We start from the raw sequence: 24,976 nt of genomic DNA on the forward strand, positions 1-24,976 counted from the left end.
TGCGACTTTTGCACTCCATCACAGACAGTACAGTATGGATGAAATATCTATTTAAATGTTTAATTTTATTTACGTCTTAAATGTTTTATCTTTAACTGTGAAAGTTTAACATGGGTGGAAGATTGTTAATTAGTAGGGCCCAATAATAGAAATACCAGAATTTCACAAAGGAATGTCAAATCTGCTAGAAAATGTGAAAATGCACAGTGAAAAAATTAAGTGAAGAATGTATTGGCTGCTGTAGATGATTTTGATGGTGACAAGATCTAATCTTTATTGTTTGTTTTGCAATTGGTTACCGTGTTGTGTTTTTATGGAGTGAAGCTCTTTGAACTGAATTGTTGCTGAAATCTGCCTTACAAATAACCTGAACTTGCAACTTCCAGCTGTGTAAGGTTAAAATGGACCAAATTAAATACACAAATGCACAATAAATCATTCATTAAATGCGCCATGAAATAAATAGATGCTTAATTATTTTTTTTAATTACAACTTATTAAATATGTAACTAAATAATAGAAATGCAAACTTATTATAGCCAATGCAAATAATTGTTTCACAGTTTCTGTTCCTGCCGCTTCACCATGAAATAATCTTTTCTGTCAAAATCTCCCATCAGAGTGTCGGGGCGGGGCCAACACTGATTTGCTGAACTCCAGTAGTTTCTCCTAAATCAGTGAAAATTATAATGGAGGATTTTCACAAGCTTCCCAGTGATGGCTAAAGGGCAATTTCACATAATTTTTTCACTAACCTGAGCATCTTTAATCTATTCCAGTTAAAGAAAAACCTACAAAACTTAGGCACTTCAAACTTGAACAAGATTATTCTAAAGTAAGTGCAGAATATTCAGAACCTAATTTGTGATTTGTAAAACTTTCATTTGATTTGATAGAGTTCAATAAAAGGTGATTTTAGTGTTTTTCATGCATCTGAGCCACACTAGAACTGCTCCGGCTCAGAAACAAAAAAATCAATGTTCAGGGCTAAATCTGGTTTTACCAAATTGAACCTGCAACTTTATCAGTGGTCACTTAAGGTTGACTTAATACAAAAGACAACATTTTAAGCTCTGTAACATGAAGCATCTCTCTGCATCATTTTTCGCATGTATTTCACAGATTTTTACCTCCTTATAAAGTTACTAATTATTTCTAAATCATGCTGTACCAATAGATTTGTGGCTAAATGTAATTTACACATTACAAAAAACCTAAAGCATGATGAACAATTTATCTTTTTGACTCCGATAGTTTACAGCAAAAAAAAATAATGGACTAATGATGCAAAACAAAATAAGAAAACATTCTTCAAAAACATATTTTGGCATCAAACAAACCCCTTACTTTGACAAACTGATCTTACAAAGTGCTAAATACACAGTTAAGAGTTAAATTTAACACTGTGCTTGAGGTGAGTTTATTTGGTGCTTCTCAGAATTGGTGTTAATTTATCTCTTTCTACTCAATTTGTTGTTGTAGTAAATCTGAAAGAGTCAATAAACTTTAACACTTAATATTTCACCCTAGAAAATTTACTTTGTATTTTTATACTTCAAATAAATAAAGACTAAGCGCAGCAGAAAAAGTAGTTAGTAATTATGTTCTCTGAATCTACTTTCATTCTCCTTGCATGACTTTATAAATGCTGAGTCCCTCATTTAGATCCATTACATGTAGTATCAAAAAAAAAAAACTAACAGCAATGACCACTTGAGAGTTAGTGGTTAACCCAAAACACAGATCCTTTGACTTCAAACGAAAACTGGAGTCTTTGGGGGGGGAGAAAAAAAAAAAAAACAACCCACAAAAGCAAAAGGCGAACATCCAAACAATGGAGCCGCCTGTCACTCTCTGTTCCCCTGATGGACCTAAATTGGCTTCTCATTGATATTTGGAACATTTTGGACTAAACCTGGTGAGCTGGGCTGCTGATGTGAGGACGTGATTCCTGTCCACAGCATAGAAAAATCAATTGCAACAACAATATTCCAAAAATCAGCAAAGAACGTTGGCACGCCATTTACCGAGATGGAGGACACAAAAGGATGGAACGGCGAGTCTGCTTTGGACATTCGGTTCACTGTGGGGAAACGTAACGGCATCCTGCTTTCTCTCGCTCTTCTACCCTCCAATATTACCGTTCTCCGGAAGGTGGGACTGAAACCAAGCAGCACAACATACCATGCAATGCATTTCTTTGCATATTTGTTAAATTCATTGTTATGACAATAAAAATAGGTTTCATGGTGGCTCTGAATTAGCTGCTCTCAGTGCTCAAACAATATCTGTCTGTGCAATGTGTCTGCATGAAAGAAAGACAAACAAAGGAAAAGGCTCTGCATCTGTTAGCACGACAAAGCCCCGTGTTGCTGCCTCGTCTTTGTTGTGGGCGACAAGTGCGTCTTGGCAGAGCGATGTCACGAACAGCCACAGCCTTCTGTTCTCGTCAACCTTCTTTCTTCCATTAGTTTTCCAGTTAAGAGGAGCTAAACAAGACCGCAGCGAGATTGAAGCTCAAACCATCACAGACACCTTTGCAAAAAAAAAGAAAAAAGGTTTTATTCAGAGTTAGCTGCAGGAACTGCTAAACCCTGCACTGGGAACAAGTCAGGTTCTTACAATGTTTTGCAAAAGAATTTTCACTGTTGGAACTTTTTCTTTTTCTTTTTTCTTTATCCATTTTTGCTATGTTACAAAAACAACCACAAACAAATACAATGCAAAGCTCCTGAGACAATGTGTTGTAGATTCCAGGTTCACTGTAACTCTATGTACAACACTGTACTGGTTTTGTGCATCTAGAGTCTAAAACTTTTATGCAACCTCAGTGGAACAGGATGGAAAGCACCTGTGAACATATATTTTCCAGGCTTTGCATGGAGTGTGTGTTGGATTTTTAGCTGGGCGGTGTGACGTGAGGGAAAACAATAAACCAGAAAAAGTAACTGCAGAGTAACTGCAGACATTTAGCCAACTCCACCAAGTCTATACCCTGTTCATTCATCCAGCCAACAGAGGCACTGTTAAAAAACTACAAGCAGTACATTACTAGAGTGGAGCGGTCTGCCTTTTACATCCCAAACCTTGATGAAAACTTGGTTCAATTTCAATTCAGTTTATCTATACATTTTCAATTCACAACAAATATCATCTTGAGGTATAAAAAAATAAAAGTATTTCATTTCAATTACACATGCATTCCAATTGGTCCCAGTTAAACAGTACAGTATGCTCAGTTACTAATTTAGTTTAATCCTTAATTTAGTGATATGGAGGTTAGTCTGATTTGACGTTTCCAAATCCAGTGTTGAGTGAATCCTTTTGTCAAGAGTTATTAATTGTACTTTTTTTTGTTTTAAAACTGTTGTTTTCTAAGAAAGTGTAAAATGGCTCCAAGTGGTACGTATAAGTTTGAAAGGAACTGTATAGCTAAGCCTGTTGCAATAAGTAATGAATCCCATGATAAATTAAAATGAGCTTGATAATTTCCAAAATTGCCCCACGTATTGAAGGGCAATTTTGTTTACAAAGATGTCATAATCCATATTAGTTATGGTTTTGGTTGTCTGTGTGTGTTTTTAGTTCCTTTTTTGTTATCGTTTTTGATTCTGGCCTTTTATTTTGGATATTTCACATCTTTTCCAGTTCCAGTGTTAAGCTTTATTTACAAAATTAAGGTTTACTGGCCTATGAGAGGGCAAACTTAGAAGTATCATGCCATTATCAACATATTACTTGAAAATAGTCTCAAAATAATATGATCATTTATTGCAATAATTACTGGGACAATATTGTAGGTTAGTAATATTACTGCAAATGTATGTTTACTGAAAAATAAGTAAAACACATGACAGACCGCATGTATTGTTTGCCAAGTCGGTTTTGTAAAAGGAAAGTTCAGCAGGTCAAGCTTCTGTTTCCAGTGATGGCATTTCATTTTTGAAAAATGAGCGCTGTCACCAAATGTCATCTTCCCACTTCTATGTTATCTCATCACTTTTTTTCCCAGCAACTTGTCACACTGAAGCCATGTCTCTGACATGAGCAAACAGTTTGCTTCCTTCCAGGCAGACCAGTGGGCTTTATTAATATTTATAGAATAACAGCTTAAGGCCATTTCCCCTGAGAGCTATCACTCCACTTCGCTGCCTAACACGTACAAAATATATTGACAACTCTCTTGCACATCTCGTCGCTCTCTCGGAAACCTCTGTGACCAGGTGGACAGAAGGTTTCAAAAATGTGCAACCTTTCGAAATACAGAAAAGGCCTACAGCTCCATTTAATTTAATAACGTGCACAAAAGGGAGGCAAATATGTGAAAGGCTGGGACTGAAAATATTTGTTATTGAATTTATAAAAAAAAAAAAAAAAAAAGAGAGAGGCACAGTCGTAATGTCATTTCATGGATGTCATCTTCATTTCTGGTTGGATGTACAAACAGGCTCTGCTGACAGCTCTCTGATGACTCAGAGTAATGCCAGCCAGTTTCAACCAGCTTTCAGTCAAGTTTGGCCTAGGACCATCTCCCAAACAAGAAGAATCTTTTTTATGTAGCTGATCCGCCATGAACCTCAGCGGTCGTAAAGCTGAGTCCTGACTCGAAGTGATGCACATATGGACGTGATCAGAAAGTAAAAGTTTCCTTTCTGAAACCCTATCTGATTGGATTGATATGAAAAGTTCACATAAAAACCAAATGCAGATAATCTTCCTGCTTTGTGCCAAAGCACACATTTCCAGAGCCGCAATACTGGTTGGAGGCTCACAATATGTCAGTGATGATATTATACAGGAACTTTCGCAAGGATTCTTGGGCTTTTTCACATTTTGGAAGGTTACGATCACAAAGCCATTTTTTGTTAGGATTTTATGCGACAGACCAACATAATGTAGCACATAACAATGAAGTGGATAGAAAAGAATGCATGCTTTTAAAATATTGCACAAAATTCCTTTGTATTCAGCTCTCCTGAGTAATTACTTTGAAGAATAACAATTCACTGCTGCTAGGAATGCAAGTTTTTTGAAACATCACAAAAAGTGGTAGTGGAACTATGCCGTAGGGATGAATATTAATGTAGGTGGTGCACCGTTTTTAAAGTTGCATGGCTTTGTATTCAGTCGTATAACTTGTAACTTGTTGTGCAAGTTATTAAATTGTAACAGGCTAATATTAATTTCTGTCTTTCTTTATAAAAGCTGTGTGGAATCCCAAACATAAAGCATGGAAATGGCAGAATCATGCTATGGGGATGAATACAAATGCAAACCAGTTGTATTGTATTCAGCCCCACTGCCTTATAATGCAGTGGCAAGAAAATAAAGCATAAATTTCTTTTTTTTTCTCAGTAAAAATCTAAAAAGTATGGCATGCATTTGTATTAAGCGACACAGCATGATGCTGTCAACAGTTTCACCTTTTGAGTTCAGCCTAAAAAAAGTCGTCATCGCAATTGCTTTGACAGGTTATTCAGAAAGTTATTGACTTGAGGAGACCGTCATTTGAGTTTATTTAAACAGTTCTGATTTATGGCAAAAGGCTGAAAAAATTCTTTAAAAAAATAATCTTGACATGTAGATTGATTTAACATCACATTCCTAAAATATCTTTTAACAGTTGCAAAAAATATTTATAAGACCTCAGTTTTATTGCTCCTTTTCGCTGAAGCGCATCAAATTACTTTAAAGTAATTTGCAAGACAACTTATTAAGAGTTACTGACAGAAAGCTGGGGTCAACATAAAAAAAAAAAGCTCAGATGTGAAAACCTTTTAATTACTTAAAAGGGAGCTTAATAAGTGCAGAGTTTGATAACCTTCCTGTCCTGTGCCTCTGCTTTCATCTAGTCTTAATTCGCAGCCTCTAAAAAGGCCTCTGTCATAGCAATCAGAGCTTTAACTCAAAGCTACAAATTAGCTTGAGATCGGAGGAGAATTCGGCTCTGGAGTCAGGGACTGTGAAGTTAAATTTCACAAATCGTCTCAGAGAGTGCAGAGGGAGATTTTTGTAAGTATTCACTCTGCTAAAGCGGGAATAATCAGTTTGGGACCCATTTTCAAAATGCCTGCTTTGACCTTTACAAGTGTCTTTCTCAAGGGCAATCTAATAAACAGAGACTTACTCTGTATTCCCAAATTAGAGTTAAAAGGATAGTGTTTAGTTTATTCTACCCTAAATCAAACCTTACCTTTTTCCTTTTTTTTTTTTGATAAGTACTAAATTAGAGAGAACGCGGTTGATTCACACACAGTGACTGGGAGCAGCATTTTAATGTCTGAGCTTTTGACTGCAGTAACATGGGGTGCAGTAAATGATTTTTATAGTCACTTTTATCATTATTGTAATAAATGCCACAAAATATTGTAATAAAATCTTTAGCCTATATAATCCATCACTAAACTGAAGCACATTTTAAATAAACATACTTTTTAAAGTTGATGATTAAGAACTTCTAATTAGTATTGCATGACATTTTGCTGTTCCTGGGGCATAAATACAATATGACACAAAGGCAGATTTCTCATAGCCAGTGGTCAACAACTAATGTCTGTATTGCCGACCCTTAAGGAGCATGCAGGAGATAGCTCAGTGTTAGATAACTGCAGAGAAGAGTGGCATATTAAGGCAACCAAGTCTCCATAACAACAATAAAAATTTAAATATCATCTTGCTGTTTGAGTTACGCCACATAAAAAGTCTTTTCTCTTCCACCACATGACTGCAAACATGTGGGACATGCTGGGACTTTAATTGGAACTGTGTTCTTTTGTCAGATGAAACTAAGTTTGAGTTTTTCAGCCGCAAACACTCCAGGTTGGTTGACCAACAATGAACATGTGGAAAAGCTTCCTGGGCAGAACTTTGCATCATCAGGAGCTGAATTTGAATAAGTTATATTTGAATTTGTATTGCTCCAATGGAATTTGAATTCCTCAACGAGAATAAATGCTTTTAAAATGTAAATCTGAATTAGCGCAAGTTGAAATCCAATGTAATGGTTTGAAAATGATTGTCACTAAATTGAAACTGAATTACTTCCTATTGAAAACTGAACTCTTGAATGCTTTGGTTCAGTTCTCACCATTTAATTTCAGCTGTAAAATTCAGTTTGTGTGGCTCCTTGAGAAATCTACAAAGTAATAAAGCACAGACTGACAACAAAACCTTCAATGACTATCAAAGTCAACATACTTAAACTCTTAAATATTCCTCGAAAATATATAATATATATACTAATAAAAAAGACTAAATGCAAATACAAAGTACTACGGAAGAGATTAAAGTCAGAATTCTGAGATTAAAGTCAGAATTCTAAGATTGAATTCTGACTTTTTTTTTCTCAGAATTCTGAGATTAAAGTCAGAATTCTGAGATTGAATTCTGACTTTTTTTTTCTCAGAATTCTGAGACTAAAGTCAGAACTGTTTTATTTTTTCTTCCCAGTGGCCCTAATCCTCTTCCGTAAAAGTACAGCAGTAGGAAAACTTAAAAATAGTATTTCTTAACATAGAACTTTTTTTTCCCCAAAAGCCAAATAATGTCAACTTATTAGTTGAAATCTTCAGTGTGTGAATAAAAGACGAGCATATTTTAAGATTTGAGGCATTTTTATCTGGAATGCCAGTAAATGTGGCACTTGCATGTATACTCCTGCATACAAGGCTACAGCTGTGGTGGTCTATTATAATTCCAAACATTATGCTGCCATATTGGCTGCTAACTGTATATGCTGCTTTTTCAACTGTAAATCACTAGGGTTTAATTACCTGCAAATTGACTGCTGTTTCACCGTCTTGCATAAGATTGTCCTGGTCATGATGAAATGCCACTTGGGAGTCTGTTCTGATGGGAGGATTCCAAGATGCAGATAATAAAAGATGCCACTTTGTTAGTCTGATAGCTGTAAGGAACGTGATGGTTGTCAACCAAATCGTCCTGCTAATGTTTCTCACAAATGCTGCAACGACATCTTATCATTCCCGTCACTATTTTCTAAACCAGCGTGAGCAGAGGACCTATACTGAGATTGCTTGGGTTTCCTGCCCACTGTGCATGGCTGCAGCAGGCCACAGTATATAGCCACAACATTATGAGTGGGGCAATTTGCTGCAGTGGATTTAACTCAAGTGGTGTAAAACACATTGACCCGACAGCTGGGCTTAGTCAGTCTGCGAGCTGTATTTGGAAGCAGTTTGAAATGGTCAGCCTCAATTTCTCTCCATCAGTGTTGGGTTCTTTAGTGCATGATGGCCAATCGAACACAAAGGTTTGCAAGTTCAGTTCTGCCAAATCTGCTCTGTTAGGGCAAATCATTTCAGAAAGCTTAGTTTGACATTTTATTCTTTAACCATTTAAATGTTGCCATCTCTCTCCGTTACTTTCATTTCCATTGAATTTAAACATTTTCTAAATGCTTCATCTGACATGTTTAGAAGGTTGGAGGCATAGCACAAAACTTTGGTGCATCAAAATGCCAACACTTTCTAACCAAAGTGAAATCTGTGTCGTCAACTGTCTCAAAAGTCAGCTTTTATCGTGGCTACAGATTTAAAGATGAGTGATTCAAGCTTGGTACCCAAAGGCTCTAAACTCACTTTAGGTGTCAGAACTTAAAAGAAATTTGACCTAACTTTTCTATCCCAATGAACGTCCATGGTTTCTGTAAAGGCAGAAAGTACCTTTGCGCAGACTGAACCTTAGATATTCACATGATGGGAAAGTCTCTGTTTAGATCAATTCTAAAGCGTTTACAATTCTTATTTGGCTGTCTTGTAAATTTTCAGGTGAACAAAGTTTGGCATTTATGTTACATTTTTGGTTAATATTTGGTTTCTAAGAATTCTTCAAATGGACATTCATACTCATGCTCTTATTTTGAAGTGGATGAAGACCGTTTACTCATAAGTTTTATTTCCTTTCATGTTCTCCATGTGTGATAAGGTGCAGCAAATATTGTTTATTCCTTACCCACAATGCATCAGTGTTCTATAGTAAACAGCGTAAAATCTACCTTACAGGTAAGATGAATAAACAAACATTTTATCCTGTAGAGGGCGATATACTACATTGTGTCACTGATACACAGTGGGCCTGAACATGGTTGAATTTAGCGCTTTGGAAGTAGCTTTGTTGGTGTAGCATTTCAACCTTAGCAGAACTAATGTTTATGATTAGTGCTCTAGGGTTAGTGCATCTAACATTTTAGTAAGCAGTGCCCATCATTGCCTGCATGTTTTAAGGAAAACGTGTAAGAAAAAAAGTTTCATTCACAAAAACAGCTTTTTTTTTAAATCATTTTTGAAATCCATAAAAACATTTAGCCTAATAGCACCTGCCTTCCTGTGCATTTGCATAAAACATATTTGATGGTTGAACAGTAAAGTAGCACTCTACATGGCATTTACTCCTTGTATTGTGCAGCAGCAAGTAAGTGACATACAGTCCTGCCAGCCTTTCTCCTGCAGTAAAGTCTGACAACCTTAAATAAGGACATCCAAGGCCTTGATCATGAAAATGACACATCCCTGTGTTCAGGAAACACTCCTCAGTATGCAGGCGCATCATCATCTCAGAATATGGGGATAAGCTTCAGAAGCAGATTTTTTGCACTTAGTGCTCCTCTAAAATGGTTTCATATTATTTGGCTGTGAACAACCAAGCAAGGCAACCATCACATCTAATGACTGCGCTGAGATGGCTGTTCTTCCCATTACCTTTCCTGAGCTATGTTTAAAAAAAAAAAAGGAAATGAGAATTTTAAATGAGTAGATGCCGAGCACTGGCAATGTTCTAATGGTGTATAAATTTGTACCATGTTGAAAAACACTCAAATTGTCCATGAAGCAACTGATTTAAATCTTTTGGACAGTTATCTTTTCTTCCAGAGAGATCTTTAAAACCTTTTAGGAAACTAATCAAAAAAGATGAAAAATGCTGTTGTAGCAAATATTTTTAAAATCGTTTTTTTTTTCTTTCAGTCAAATCTAAACATGACAAGTCAGATATTCTCAATCAAAGAGAGGATTTCAAATAAGTTTAAGGAAACACAGATGTAAATAGTTTTTGAAAGGAAATGTACAACTTGTTCAAACATGTCTGCAAATCACCTGAGAATGAGAGAGAGCAAGACTTTCTGCAAACAGGAAGGCATATCACAGCAAAATTGCTTGATTTCATTTTTTTGAGCATTCAACCTTTGTGATGGAACATGCTGGATCTGAAAATGTTGGCAGCTCTTTGGAAAAAAACGAAGACATTTTTTCACATTGCATTTGCTAAAAATGGAAACTAAACATGAGATGCACAATATATCATCACTAACATCTGTTAATGCGGCTCAATGAGTCAACTATACACCTAGCTTAATGTGTCGTTACTGTAACTCGTGTATAAAACAAACTATGTGAAATGAACAAAACACAGACTGGTGGGGTGGCAAGTAAAGTCTGATGGCCCACCAGGTTTATACAACACACTGGGGTAAACCTCATATAATATCTGTAAATATTAGCCAGAGCAACAATATTAAAATCAGATTTCGATATCGGCCCAAATTTTTATGTCAGTGCATCCCTACTAAAGATATCTTCTGCTGCAGACAGGCTGAGGACACTCTTGCAAATTAGATTTTTAATCTCAATGAGTTTTTATCCTGATTAAATATTGGTTAAGTGAACTGAAACACACAAAAGCCAGTTCGCAATCTCTGGTCTGTGATTATGTTGATCTTATTTAAAACAATAGGGGCTACACAGGAGCACAGTTGTTAGCACTATTCCCTGGCAGCACGAAAGTTCCAGGTCTTTCTGTATTTGGAGTGTGCTTCTTCCCACACTTCAAAAAATGTGACAGTTCGGTTATTAGGTCTCTCAAAATGATCTTAGGAGAGTGTGTGTGTGTGTGTGTGTGTGTGTGTGTGTGTGTGTGTGTGTGAGTGTGTCTCTTAAGGACTGTTGAACTGTCAGAAGTGCAACATGCTTCTCACCCAATCACTGCAAGGATAGGCGGCAATATGCATAGGGTGATTTGATATTTTAAATCAGGTTAAAACTTTACAAAACCAGAAATTGTAAATTAACTTCAAAATTCCAATCAACACATCTCTAGTTTTGACTCAGATTCAGTCAACCACCTGCACCAATTGCAACCATTCTAGCAGAAACTCTACTTTTAATTCTTCATCATACTTGGAGAAAAAACTATTTCCATATCTGTACAGTTCATAACTATTTGTGAGCATAATGAAACTTTCTGTTGCTTTGACACAGACCTAATACATTAAGACGGCCCACTGCAGCGGCTGTGTTCTTACTCCAACTAACCACGCTCAGGTCGATGTTTCCACTTTGCTATCTAAACCGTGATCAGTGAGAGGGGAATAATGAGCAGGGTGGGCAGTATGAAAAGAAACCTGGACAGACTGATGCATTCTGGTTGCACTGAGCAGACGAGAATATATCAAAGCAAGGTATGTAGGGCAAAAGACTATGACACCTGTGAATTATCATTTTCTGCAGCGGCAGTAGGAGTGATCTTAAAAATTGCTGCATGAATACCGTGCAATGTTGAACACAAAGAGGAGTCTGTTGCTGCTTGCCCAGGAAGAGAAATCCAATCCTGTGTTTGGGAACTGAAGTACATAATTTCAACCTCAATCTCCCTGCTCAGATACTTTGTGTGATTTCGACTTTTAGAACACCAAACAGGAATACGATTCTAGTTATTTGAGAAATGAAAGGTTAAACTGCAAAGTCCAGGAAAGATGTTGATCCTTCATGGAAATTATAGTGTTGGGTACAAGCACAAATATTGCATGAATAAGTCCAGCTTTTCTGTTTTTTTCTCTCCTTTTTTTGATAGACTTTTTTTGTAAGCATATATTACAAGAAGCACAAACTGAAGCTTCATTCTTACTTCAGTTTTTGGCATTTTTTTCCACACATCCTAATGTAGTTTGTACTGCAGTGTGTCATAGAGCAAAAATAGGCTTGGGTTTTATCAAAAGATTCACCAATCAGGCCTTCCCAAACTGATGTTGACTTTTCTGTTTTCCTTGAGGTCTGACTGTATAAAAAGTTGGAAGTGTAATGTTTAAGATATTTTATTGGGATGGTTGTTTACGGTGCACGCAATTTTCCGTAAGCTTCATAGCCTAGATTCCTTCACAACTGAGCTGGCGCAGCACAATTGCAATCGTTTAAAACTTAAGCAGAGTTCAAGCAACCATTTCTTAATAGTCGAGGGTCCAGAACCTCTGTACAACGTAAAGCGTAGAACAAGGGACTGGATTTTCCCAAACTAGGTCAGACAACAAAGAAAAAGCATAAATGTATGTTTTTCAAAGCATCAAAAATATTAGTTTTTAGGATACTACAACAGACCTGTGAAGTTTTCTCTAAAGACAATGCAAAAAAGCAGTTTCTCCACACTTTCTGTTGTCCTTATTCCTCAACAGCTGTTTCACATGGGTGGCATGTGAGAACGAACATGTTCACAGTATTTGCTCTGGATATCTTGTGAATGTTTTCCTCCTAGTCATTTAGTAAAAAAGCTCTGAAAAGATCAGTGGGTGGGACAACGTGCAAACGTAGCTGCAAATCTTCTGCAGCATGCTGCTTAGATTTGTAGCTTTACACTTTTGTCTGCTGATCTCTATGTTGCTTTTCACTCTGTTGTTGATATTTCAGACAAGATATGTTTTTTTTTTTAAACACGGTTTGATTAATGTCATGTAATAAGAGATATTTCCATACAAAAGCCAATCAGAGGAAATGTGAGTCTCTAAACAAAGAAAACCAGCAAATCTACAATCACTGTGTCCCTCTAACAGCTCATGCTTTAGATTCCTGCAGTGTACTCGACTTGTGATAAATAAGTGGGGTAGTTCTGTCAACGTTTAAAAAATGAGGTGTCTCTATGAATGTGCATGGGTCTAAGACATTAGAGGAAGGCTTCAGTGTCCCATAAAGAGGTGTAACCGTGACAGTCGCTTGTTATTTTTCACTTGATAAAACGGCAAACTGTAACTTTGACTAAAGATAATGCTTTCAAATGGAAAATTCACATCTCCTCTTGTTGCAGTTGGAACATAGATACGCATAAAAAAGAAAAAAAGAGTAGGTATTGGGTAAAACACGAATTTAATTAACTTAGATATATCAAATGAAGTAATTTTCACTAAACTGATATTAATTTTAAGGTTATCTGTTCTGAAAGGCAAATGAAAGCCGTTTATGGTTCTTTTTCTCTTCCAACTAATCAGGGATAGCATTCTTTTCATCATCCACTGTATCCAGTCCCAACACACAGCCAGCGCCTCCCCAGATGACTGTACAGTTCTCATAACAATTATTACTTCAAATACACAGTATCCCACAAGAAACTCCAGGGAGAGAAAATCATTTCATTGTTTCTTCCCCGTCATCCGTCTGCCCTCGTACAGCATTAGCTCAAACACAACAATCGTTTATGGAATATAACAAGGTCCAACTGCAGCTTGCGCGCCGCCGTACAATCCGCACCTTGTTTCGCAGGAGAACGAGCAGCCGTGCGTTCGGCTCGCAGCGAGACAGCAGCTCGCCGTCTCGCCCGTCTTTTCACCTCAGAAAAGACGAGCAACAGATTTTTCATTTGTGACTACAAAGGCTGGGCCATTCCCCCCACTTACCACGCAGGGAGAACTGGTGCTGAGGCGGCTTCTCTGAGCTCATCAACACGACAAAGACGAGAGGGAGAATGCAGCCTTGTTCTGCAAAGGTTAACCTCGAGGGGACCTAACAACTTCAGGCTTCTCATTTGATGCTTCCACCAAACACTCGCCACAGAGGATTGAGGGCCTCTGGATTCCCCTGGATTTAACCTCCAATATCTAAGGTCATGCCCCCTAAACCTCCCCCAATATAGCCAGTGGTGGCACTTGTGAGTTCAAACACTCACCCGCTCCCCTTTTCTTTCGTTGGGCAACTTACGTCTGGGTGTCTGTGGCATGTCCTGGGAAAACTTATCTACCATGGCAAAAAACTGCTTTGTATATATATATATATATATTTTAACATTATCATAAAACATAATAAATAAGAGATCCACCAATCAGGCTTTTCCCCGCCGATACCAATTTCTATTTATCTTACAGCTATAACACATGGGAGAAAATAAATTGGATTTGTTGGATTTTGAAACACTACCTTCATAAAAGATTGCAAGAAAGTTGGGACTAACCCTGTTATCAGACCAGAAAAGCATAATCAGTGCATCTCTAATAGGGAACCCACTTGTAAAATAAAAAGAAATGGTGGGAAAGGTAGAGTAAATCTCAAATACAAAAAAACTCACTAGGTTTCAATGTAAACATTAAATAAAAATGAAGACTACTGTAACACAGAGATATACCGCTTTATGATTTTCATTGAGGTATAACCTGCCAATTATGATTTTTTATTTTTGTTCAAATAACTATAAAGCATAAAACAATAAAGAAAATGTGCTGCAGAGTCTTCTGTAAATGTAGTTTTGAATCTAATAGAAAAATAAGTGGAATAGCAATATTATCTCCAGTTATTCATCATAGTATTTGCCCCTAACCTTTATATGAGTTTTAATTAATTAAAAAGGAAATGCATTGAATTACATACGTTGACTGAAAATTGTATGAATTCTTAGATTCCATGTATTTACTGGCTAGCAAATAAAATCTTATTTTTCAGTTATTTTAGACAATTACATGAAAACTGTTTAAAAAATGTTTTTCAATAGAGGCTGCTTGTTTTACGAAACTAGCCTTCACTTCTTTCTTAATTAATTTAGCTAATAAGAAAAAAAAAACTCCATCCAAATATAATTTCATGTAGGATGAAGGCGCAATCTGTGATCAGCGCTCCTCCTCCTACACCACTACTCTGAGAGGCGTGTGTGAGCTTATGTGCAAGTCTTACAACTTGCTAAATCTGAGTGCAACGCTGATTTATGCTGTGTTGGGCCCCAAAAACGACTCCCAGGGGTCCTCCTCTTGCCTCTGACTCCCTCCGTCTCAAATATCTGTGTGAACTACATTATGCCTTTCAGTTGTCTCAGTTTATTTCATTTAATTTGACTGGCTGGATTGTGACCCCCCTGTGATAATGCAGCTTTAAAGGCTGTCCCCCCCTTAAGAATTAACAATAAAAAAGTCCATTCAAATTATAATAAATTCAACACTGAATTTCTTATGACTTTAATTATATAGAGGCTATGTGTGCAGTTTCTTCTGATTTATTGAAAACCACAGCGTTTCTTGTAGGCAGATCTGTTCATGAATTTTATTCATGTTATTATTATTATGCTGCTGCAGTGAAACTATAAGCTATGCGGTTTTCCCTATGGGCCTCCTTTCCAGAAGGAGCATACACAATCCAAAAAGTGGTGCTGTTGTTACACTGAATGCAACAGAAAACTTGAATAGGAACAAGAAATGCACTAACAGAACACCCAGAAATTGGAATCGGCCAATTTTCCTTGACTGGATTTGATCGGCAATTAGCAGGTTAAATGCTGACAAATTAGCTTTTTTCCCCCTCTGGCTATTAAAAGCATCAAAAGTAAAACTCAGACAATTTATAGTGAATAAATCTACCAACCAACAGCATGTGCTTTAATCTTGTAAGCATATACACATTTTCCAGGATTTAAACTACTATTTCTATAAATAAAAACGTGGAGCTTTTTTTTTATTTTAGGTTAATTCATTGTCAACATTGCTGTAACTTGGGATTATCAGGCCAATGCCTTAAAGAAAACCAGTAATGGCCAAGAAAAGCTTTGATTGGAACCTCTAATAGGAACCCACCAATAGAAATGAAAAAAATAAAAAAATAAATGGTGGCAAAACATTTCAGAAGGTGTGGCCCAACCTTAAAACAGTCAATAGTTTTAGAACCAAACTCTAAATAGATATGAAGAATACTGACATAAACCAATCAAGCTTTCCCAAACCCAACAGTTTTTTTTTTTAGATTTGTAAATGTCAGATAAAAGTTAATCAACATACGCTAAGCCTAGGTTTGATCATTTAAAAGAATAAGAATTCATCAATTTATTTAATTACAGGACTTTCCAATCATTTATGTGGAGCCAACAACAGAAAACTGATTTGACTCAATTGATGGGTAGATGTTTGAACAGATATAAAATGTGTCATTTTGCACATTACCCAAGTGAGTTTTATGGCTGATAACTTTTAATCTGTAGTATGACCTCACAATTCTAATTTTTACTTTTTCCATTTTGTCCAAATACAATATGACATAAATGGCATCAGATACTCCAGTCTGATTTTTATTGAACTCGAAGGAAGTGCAAAGTACATGCTGTTAGATATTGATTTATAGCCCAAAAATCTAAATTTTGATGCATCTAACTAATTGTAAAAACAACGGATTTATTTTTTTTGGACCTGCAGATCAAAAAAATATCGGCAGATTCCGAGCTCTGGTCGATTGATTGGTGCATCTCTAGTGCTATAATGTCGCAGCCTGTTCAGAGACGCTGATACAGAACACAAGATTGGTCAAACTGTGAAACATAATCTCTGCAAACCCCTGAAACAGATCCTTACTCTCCATCCATCCTCATTTATTCACCTACTTATTTTACATCATTTAGGACACGGTGCACCCACTCTTTCTTTTTGTACCAGGACTTTTTGATCTCCCATATGCACCAGCCTCCAAATCCGCACTGAGCGATTTTGTTGAGACGGGTTGTGAACCCTTTCTAAAGCCGAGGCGCAGGTAACGCACCGCGCTGGGAGCCCCGCTTCAAGGGGGGACAGATGCGAGCAAACCCCGCTGAGTAAGAACAACATCCACCGCCTGTGCTCCGACTGATCACCGCGGCGCCCCGCATTACAGTACTTCTCCGTTCATGCTGCTTGGTACACTGGCAGATATTACGCTGAAATGCAACCTTACCATTCTGAAGACATGTCCACGGTAGCAGGCCCGTCCCGTTAACAATTCACAAAATGAGTCTGTGAAGCCTTCTTCACTTCGTGTCCTTCTTCTTCTTCTCTCCGACTGGTTTTGATAGTAACCAGAGCAAGCGAGCGTATTTCCACTACACGACGCGGTAACCGCACGGCACGGCAGAGAGCAGTTCTCCTCCTCCTCCTTCTGCGCTTCCAAGGTGCTGCTGCCTCTGCTTACAGCGCACTCAGAGGGGCACACATGGATGAGGAAAGGCAGCCGTCCAAGACGCCCATTAACAAGCACAGCCCTGACTGAACCGCCGTGAAAATCCTCCGGGAGAAATATGTGAGATAGCCCCTCAAACACGGCACAGGGAGATAAGGTGACACGCCAGCCGATATGCTGGGAAATGGTGAGCTGCGTGGTCCCCCACTCCCACTACCCACCCTCCTCCTCACGATTTACAATTACGAGTTTGGAGAGGGGATGAGTGAGCCACCGTGCGTGGTCGCCCCCTTCGGTAAAAGCGTCCAAATATCCGCCCTTTTTTTTTATTTTAGAGTATCTGTCATAATCCTATAGGGGGGATTTCAGAGTTCAGAGGGGTGACTTTGCGATATTAACCTTGAGCGCATTATTTTTAATACGATTTCCCTCGCAATAAGCAACGAAAGGGTTTACTTCTTAAGAAAATAAGTAAAACATTGTCCTTTGTGGACAATTAAAGATATGAAAAATAAGTAATATAAATTAGAAAATAAAAATGATTTAACTAAGCCTTACATAAACACTAGACACCTCTACTTAGGGTTTAATGTAACCGTAAGAAAAAGATAAGATCAGAGCAAAAACTATCAGCTACCTTTTTAAATATTTTAAGCTAACAAGAAGGCAGACATCAAAGTATACCAGGGTTTTCAAAAGTTGGGTTTTTAAAATTGTTATACGTTTGTCATTTTCATGGTTTAAAGTTGTTTCATTGACTGTTAGATATGTCTTATGATAAGAATATTATTTATTGTTGTCTCAATCGTGTTCTAATCGTGTCGAAAAAATAAATAAAACTGACAGTATTAGCAGAAATTTTATTTTTACTATTTTCTCCACTCTGTTTCATAAGAGCATAAATATAAGAAATTTCAAAAGTACGACTAAACCTTCGCAAAATGTTTTTGATATTCTGTTAATTTTGAAAAAGCCATTTTGAAATAGTTTTGTTTCAATGAAATAAATGAAACTGAAATCACACATGACAGTTCGTTCATGCATTAAATAAAAAAAACAAAAAAAAAACAATTATGGCAGTGATGGACCAAAGCATTTATATGAGATATAGCTATTCACAGTTCAACCACAGCTCTAGCACTGTGGTTTTCAGTAGAGGAGATGTTAGAGTGTCAATCAGGATTTGGCGCAACAAGCAGCTACGTATATTTGCAGTGTTTTGGGGAAATTGTAGTCAGTGATTTTACAGAAGAGCATGGGATACAACATTTTCAAAAGACAAAGTTAAGTTTGTCATTTTCAAATGACAAACTTAACTTTTGATGAACTGTGTGTCGATGTGAGACCTTGTGGAACCAGCTGTGCATTAACCAAGGGAGCCAGTAACTATATAAAAGTGCTTTATACATTGACTGAACTCAGTAGCTGCCTGTCTGACATTAAAATTTGGCTGAACGACAACTACCTGCAGTTAAATGCAGGCAAGACTGAGATGCTTATCAGAGCTCCTGATGATAAAATCATGGAAATCAGGAAGCATCTTGGGTTTTTAAACCCTTTGAATAAAAATAGCCTCAGAAATTTGGGTGTTCTCTTCGACAGTTCTCTGTCATTGGACTATCATTGCAAATTGTTAGTTCACAACTGTTTTTACCATTTAAGGAATATTTTGAAGTTGCAAGCTATTTTATCACAGAAGGAATTAGAAATGATTGTCCATGCTTTTATTTCTTCTCGTTTAGACCATTGTAGCAGTGGCGATAAGTAAATCCTCCATGGCTTCCCTTCAGTCTGTGCAAAATGCTGCAGCCAGGCTTTTAACTAGAACCCACAGAACAGATCACATAACTGCTGTTCTGGCCTCTCTCCACTGGCTCCCGGTGTATTTTAAGACTCATTTTAAAATGTTGGTTTTAACTTTTAAAGCACTTCATGATGAGGCTCCCAAATATATATTGGGCCTTTTGAAGCCTCTCTGTCCGTCTAGGACTCTGAGGTTTTCTAATCAGATGCTGCTGTCGGCTCCCAGAACTCATTTTAAAACTCGTGGTGATAGAGCATTTCAGGTGGTGGCCTGAGGCTCTGGAAGGCTCTCCTTCTAGCAACGTGTTGCTCCGAGTCAACTGACGCATTTAAAAAAAGTCTCAAGACTTATCTCTTTAGACTGGCTTTTGGTTAATTTTGTTAATTGATTTTAGATTCTTGTATTATTGATGTGTTTCCATTTTTGTAAAGCACTTTGTGATTTTTATGTCTTTGAAAGGTGCTACATAAATAAAGTTTACTGACTTACTTACTTACATACTTAGCTGCTGCATACAACCTGGCACTGTGTGAAAAAAGTCTTTCCATTGCAGTTTTACAAAATATAAAATTTTCGACATGGCTGAAAAAACAACCTCATCCTAGTACAAAATCTTTTTATCAAAAAACTGTTTTTTTTAATTGCCATGTTTCCATTAATGAAATTTATTTTTGTATTTCCAATTTGCGTAAGCTATATGGTAAATTAAGCTGTAGATACTAATATATGGTGGGTATCAACACGTTTGAGTGTAGTGCTTTAGCATAGCTTCATCAAATTACCATGCTGGTATAGCATGTTAGCAAAACTAGTGTTTATGATTAGTGCTTCATAGTTAGTGCAGCTAACTTTTAAGTTAGCGGTTCCCACCACTGTCCTGCCAACATTAAACATGTCCTGGCATATTGTAGGAAAATTTAAGGGCACTTGGGCGCCTCCTGGTGGCCAGTGGTTCTAAACAAAGGCTTAATTTGCCTTAGCTAGTTTAAGATTAACTAATTTCATCTTGGAGAGGACCAAAAAGTGTTCTTTTTAGAAACTGGTTCTATTGAGTGAGTTTTTAAAGACAAGGTTCAAGCTTTCGACAAGTAAGCTGTAAAATAAATTTCACATTCTTTCGTGTAAATGTTGCTACTGAGAATGCAAGTGGTATGATTTCAGCACAGTTCCACCTAATTTAGAGATATATTGTTAAAAATGGCTTTCTCCTCTTTACTAAAGTTTGATAATTACCTCTGTAAAATTAAAAACTTAAGAATGAACCGATTCCAGGATAATTTTGAAATCAATTATCTAATGAGTATTCCATTGATAAATAAGTAAAGAGTGGATTCAGATGCATTGTGTTTGAGTCTTAAACTACAAGTCCTCTGTAAAGATCTTTAAACAGTTTTTTCCTCCGAACTATCATCGCCACACATTAGGTTAACGAGAACACCATCTGTCCTCTAATTGTCAGGTCAACCTCTTAAACCTAAATCCTCTGCTATATACTCATCTCCAACTTTTAGTTTCTTCTTCTTGGTTAAAAAGACTGGTCAAGGGTTCCTGGCCCTGGAAGTGTGATTGGTCACCCAGAGAATAAGAGAGAGGCCATGTGTGGCCTCTAATTCACCACATTGTCTGCCAAAAAGCTAATCTTGGCCAGGCTCAGAGTCTCACTGCTCACGAGGCTGCGAGTGAATGAGTGAAAAGTTTAAATATGCTTTCAGATGTAAAACCAAAGACCGGCCTGGCATTGTGGGTTGGGTCGTTGTGGGAATGTGAGATTTGCCGTTGATCCAGGCAACAAGAGAAAAGGGGCCCATTTCGGTTGGAAAAGCTGCTGCATTCAGGCTCATGTTTGCAGGTGGTGGGCTGTAATTCAATGGCTACACACCAATTTTCCTGCCAGCCAATGTTTGAGAAATAAATTGATGGCTCACAGTAGTAGTCTGTCGCCAGCCATCAATCAGAATTTATGGCATACAGAACATTATATATCAAGTCAATGTATGTAAAAGCCCTGTAATGTGACCTTCAAGATAAAGAAATTTCCATTCAAGCAGCAGGAAACCTCAATTTTAGTTCACCGTCTTATAAAAAAAAAAAAAAAAAAAAAAACTTGCCTGACTTTCAGAACCTCTGCAGAGTCTGAAGTCATTTTAAAAGCATCACTGAGGTCATTATTATTATTGTGGCAATCTTTAAGGACTTTGCAGCACAGCAACAAACCAACTGGCGAGCAGAAAGAGAGCCAGCACACATAGAGGAGCGCTAAGTAGATAAAGAGGTAGCCATTTCCCTCAGGAGTCGGTTAAGACCAAAGACTGAACTAAAAAGAAAGCAAACACCAGACTTACATGTGCCAGGCTGCCTAAGGCAAAACTTCAAATAAATGTTGATTTTGCTCTGTGAATGCTGGGCGTGTAAATAACAACTGCATGCTAATATGCTTGATGTTGATGTGAAATGTGACATGTCAGAAGGATTACTCATTCTCTATGCCTCCAAAATACAGCTTTTATCCACAAAAGCTGTACTAAATATTAAAATGCATTATTAATACTTGAACTTTTTTTTTTTTAAAGCTGCAGCAAAGAATAGATTCACTGCATTGCAAAAGTATTCAACCATATTAAACCGTTTTGTCATACGTCAACTATAAATTTCAATATATTTTATTTGGATGTGATGTGAGATGTGACCAGCATAAATTAGTGTGAAGAGGACAATGAATGATACATGGCACCAATTGCAGTTTTCTGGCCAATCACTGATGGTCACATGTTCAGACTTTGGCTAATTTTTTGTTGTTGTTGTTTAATCTAAAAAGTTGCTAAAAATAATAAAGTCCCTAAGTTGGTAACAATGGGGTAATATTTTAAACTCTGCACGAGCTGATGTGACCTGGTGGGCGGGTCTGTCAGGTGGCCCTCTCTCACAGCTGAAAGGGGACAGTGGCTGATTTTCAGACCTTTCCAGAGTTAGATAAGATAAGATAAGATAAGATAAGATAAGATAAGATAAGATAAGTTAAGATAAGTTAAGATAAGATAAGTTAAGATAAGATCACTTTTATGCAAGTGTCAGCCAATCACTGATCACTCAAAATTAAGGAAACTGGAAGCTCAATTATTGGTGCACTAATATACCAAATAGGTGTTTTGTTTTTGTACAGGGATTCAAGTTTAAGTCAAACCTAAATCCCTATGGGGATTTAAGCTTGACTTAAATGACCAAGACACACCAAACATCTGAAAGAAGGTGCTCTGGTCAGAAGAAACCAAGATGCATCTTTTTGGCCTTCAAGCAAAATGCTATGTGCTGCTCAAAAATCCCATTGCATGTCACCTTGTCTTTCATCACGGCTGTGAAACATGTTGGTGGCAGAATAATGATGTGATAGTCAGCGAGACTCCAATGTGGTACCAGATTGTCTGTTTTAACGATCTTTGCTCTTTCCTTGTTTTATAAATATCACTTATGATATTCTAATGTAAGACTTTGACGCTTTGCTGAATGCTAATTTAATCTAGAGAAATACAGGAAACTGTACCAACAGTTGTCCTCATCTAGCCACACAGCTTATTCTTAATCAGCACTCCAGATGGAGATACAATTACCTGTTCACTGCATCAACAGTCATGTAATTTAACTGTCCATGGCTGTCTGCTCTCATAATCACCTTTGTCTTTTTTATTATTCAAACATACTGAACATATGGGAAGAGACTAAATGTGAAAAACCCATCTCTTAGAACATCTAAAAAATGAATATTACTTAAAAGTGCAATATTTCTAATCAGTCATTTCAGAAAGTGAAACTCAAACATATTACAAGTTTTGTCTTCTGTAATTCTGGTGACTACGGCTTACAGATAAACACTCAAAATTCATTGTCTAAGAAAATTAGAATATTGTGGAAAAGGTCATTAATGGGAACTCCTGGTGTCACACTCTAATTAGCTAATTAACTCAAAACACCTGCAAAGGTTTCCTGCACCTTTAAACTGTTTCTCACTCTGGGTAACAAGGAGACACAAAAGGTCATTGCTGAAGAAGCTGGTTGTTCACAGAGCTCTGTATGCAAGCATGGAAACAGAAAATTGAGTGGGAGGAAGAAGTGTGGTAGGAAAAGGTGCAACAGGTAGAAGATTCTCATGTGAAATCCATTCAAGAAGAACCAAGACACAGACAAATACTAGACATGGCTACAGATGTGGCATTCTCCATGTCAAGTCACAACTGAGCCAGAGACAGAGATGTCTTTCCTGAGCTACGCAGAAAAAGAACCAGGTTGTTGTGCAATGGTCCAGAATTCTGTTTTTAGATTAAAGTAATTTCTGAATTTCATTTGGAAATCAAGGTTTCAGGGTCTGAAGGAAAAGTGGCGAGGCACAGAGCCCAAGTTGGTTGAAGTCCAGTGGGAAGTTTTCACAGTCGGCGACACTTTGGGGTCACTGCTGGTTGTGGTACAGTGTGTTTTCTGAAAGTGACGGTCCTGGTAGATCAACACAGGATCTACCAGGAAATTCTACAGCACCTCATGGTTCCTTCTGCTGACAAGCTGTACAGAGATGCTGATTTTATTTTCCAGCAGGACTTGACGCCTGCCCACACTGCCAAAGGTATCAAAAAGCTGCTTCAATAACCATGGTGTTCCTGTTGTCGATTCACCAGCAAACTCCCCTGACCTTTAACCCCATAGAAAATCTCTGGGCTGAGGAAAATGATAGACGTCAGACCCGATGAAGGCAGATGACCTGAAGTCAGTTATCAAAATAATCTGGGCTTCTATTAACCAGATTGCTTCTGTGCTGTTGATACAGTGAGGATGCTCAGCCAAGCAGAAATGTACACACTTTTCAGAAGTTTGACATTTGTGCTTAAATCATTCATTTCTGATTGGTTTGTGATATTTTAACTTTCTGAGGCACTGGATTTTTAGTTTTCTTAAAATAAATAAATAAATAAAAGCTCAAAATATTTTACTCTGTGTGTAATTAATCCTTATGAAATGACCATTTAATTTATGAGATGACTGGTAAGAAATATTGCACTTTTTCTTTTTGGAATATCCACATTTTATTTAGAAGTATTAGCTTGCTGTTTAAAAAAAACATACTGTTCTAGTTATTCCAATGAATATTGGTGGTTTGGGCATTTCTGTACTTGCACAGTTGCTATGTAACATCTCCCTCTGTTCATTCTTGTTGTATTAAAGTTAGGAAATGTGTTAGCTTTTGGATCCAGACTTGGTGCTGTGACTCAGATTATATGCCTCATAAAATTCCTAATTAGGGAATGCCACTACTCCCGGTCTTATTTTACTCTCTATTTCAATCCATTAAAACCTGGAACTACCAGCTGTTGATAAGTATAATGCAGTCACATAATATTTAGGAAAACGACTGCTTTAAAAACACTGGCTTAAAGAAAGGTATTTTGTAACATATGATGAAAGGCTGTTCGTATTCAGTAATGTTATCCTCTCACAGCAGGGGTAATGCATCATGCTGAGAGTCAAACAGCACACATAATATGATTTTTTTTTAGTAATGATTTTGTATTTACCAACACTTTTGGTTGAATGCCACCTAAATTTGATTCAATACTTAGCCAATTTTAAATGTTTTTCTTTTATTGACTTTTTGAGTCAATGCTATTAGCTTCAACTAAAACTTCAGCTCCATGTTCAGACGATCAGCACGAATTCTTAGCTAATTATCTTAATTAGCTCAACCTAAATTTATCAACTAAATACTCTTTGTGATTTAGACTCAGTGCAGAAGGAAACACCCATTTTTTAAAGTCAGAAAAGCCTGTTCAGATGAAACCTGATGCGGTGTAAAAAAAGACCCTCCAAAAACATAGCCACTCAGCCGAATAGTTGCACACCTAATTAGGGATGTTTTGGTGCTCTGATGTTTGATGAACCATTCCTGGTGAGGGTCTGAGGACCACAGACTTGCTAATGAAGTGAGCTGGGTGATTGGCACTGTGGAAGATGTTTTGGTCGT

At 37.2% G+C, this 24,976-nt stretch overlaps 1 protein-coding gene and 1 long non-coding RNA gene across 14 annotated transcripts in view; one reads left to right on the plus strand and one right to left on the minus strand.

Annotated features, from left to right (window-relative positions):
* The window catches only part of tenm4 (teneurin transmembrane protein 4), a 209,133-nt gene extending 191,721 nt beyond the window's left edge, over positions 1 to 17,412 (minus strand). For all 13 annotated transcript variants that reach the window (XM_016660825.1, XM_016660826.1, XM_016660827.1 and 10 more), the window contains exon 1: positions 16,950 to 17,412. The gene's annotated coding sequence lies outside the window, so the exon portion shown is untranslated. The remainder of the gene's footprint in view (positions 1 to 16,949) is intronic.
* Positions 17,413 to 22,970: 5,558 nt separating this feature from the next.
* LOC103152044 (uncharacterized) lies at positions 22,971 to 24,193 on the plus strand. Its single transcript, XR_477699.2, has 2 exons — positions 22,971 to 23,584; positions 23,665 to 24,193. It is a non-coding gene; the product is annotated as an uncharacterized LOC103152044 (long non-coding RNA).
* Positions 24,194 to 24,976: the final 783 nt, after the last annotated feature.

This window comes from Poecilia formosa, unplaced genomic scaffold (assembly GCF_000485575.1).
Source record: "Poecilia formosa unplaced genomic scaffold, Poecilia_formosa-5.1.2 Scaffold299, whole genome shotgun sequence".
Classification (NCBI taxonomy): Eukaryota; Metazoa; Chordata; class Actinopteri; order Cyprinodontiformes; family Poeciliidae; genus Poecilia; species Poecilia formosa.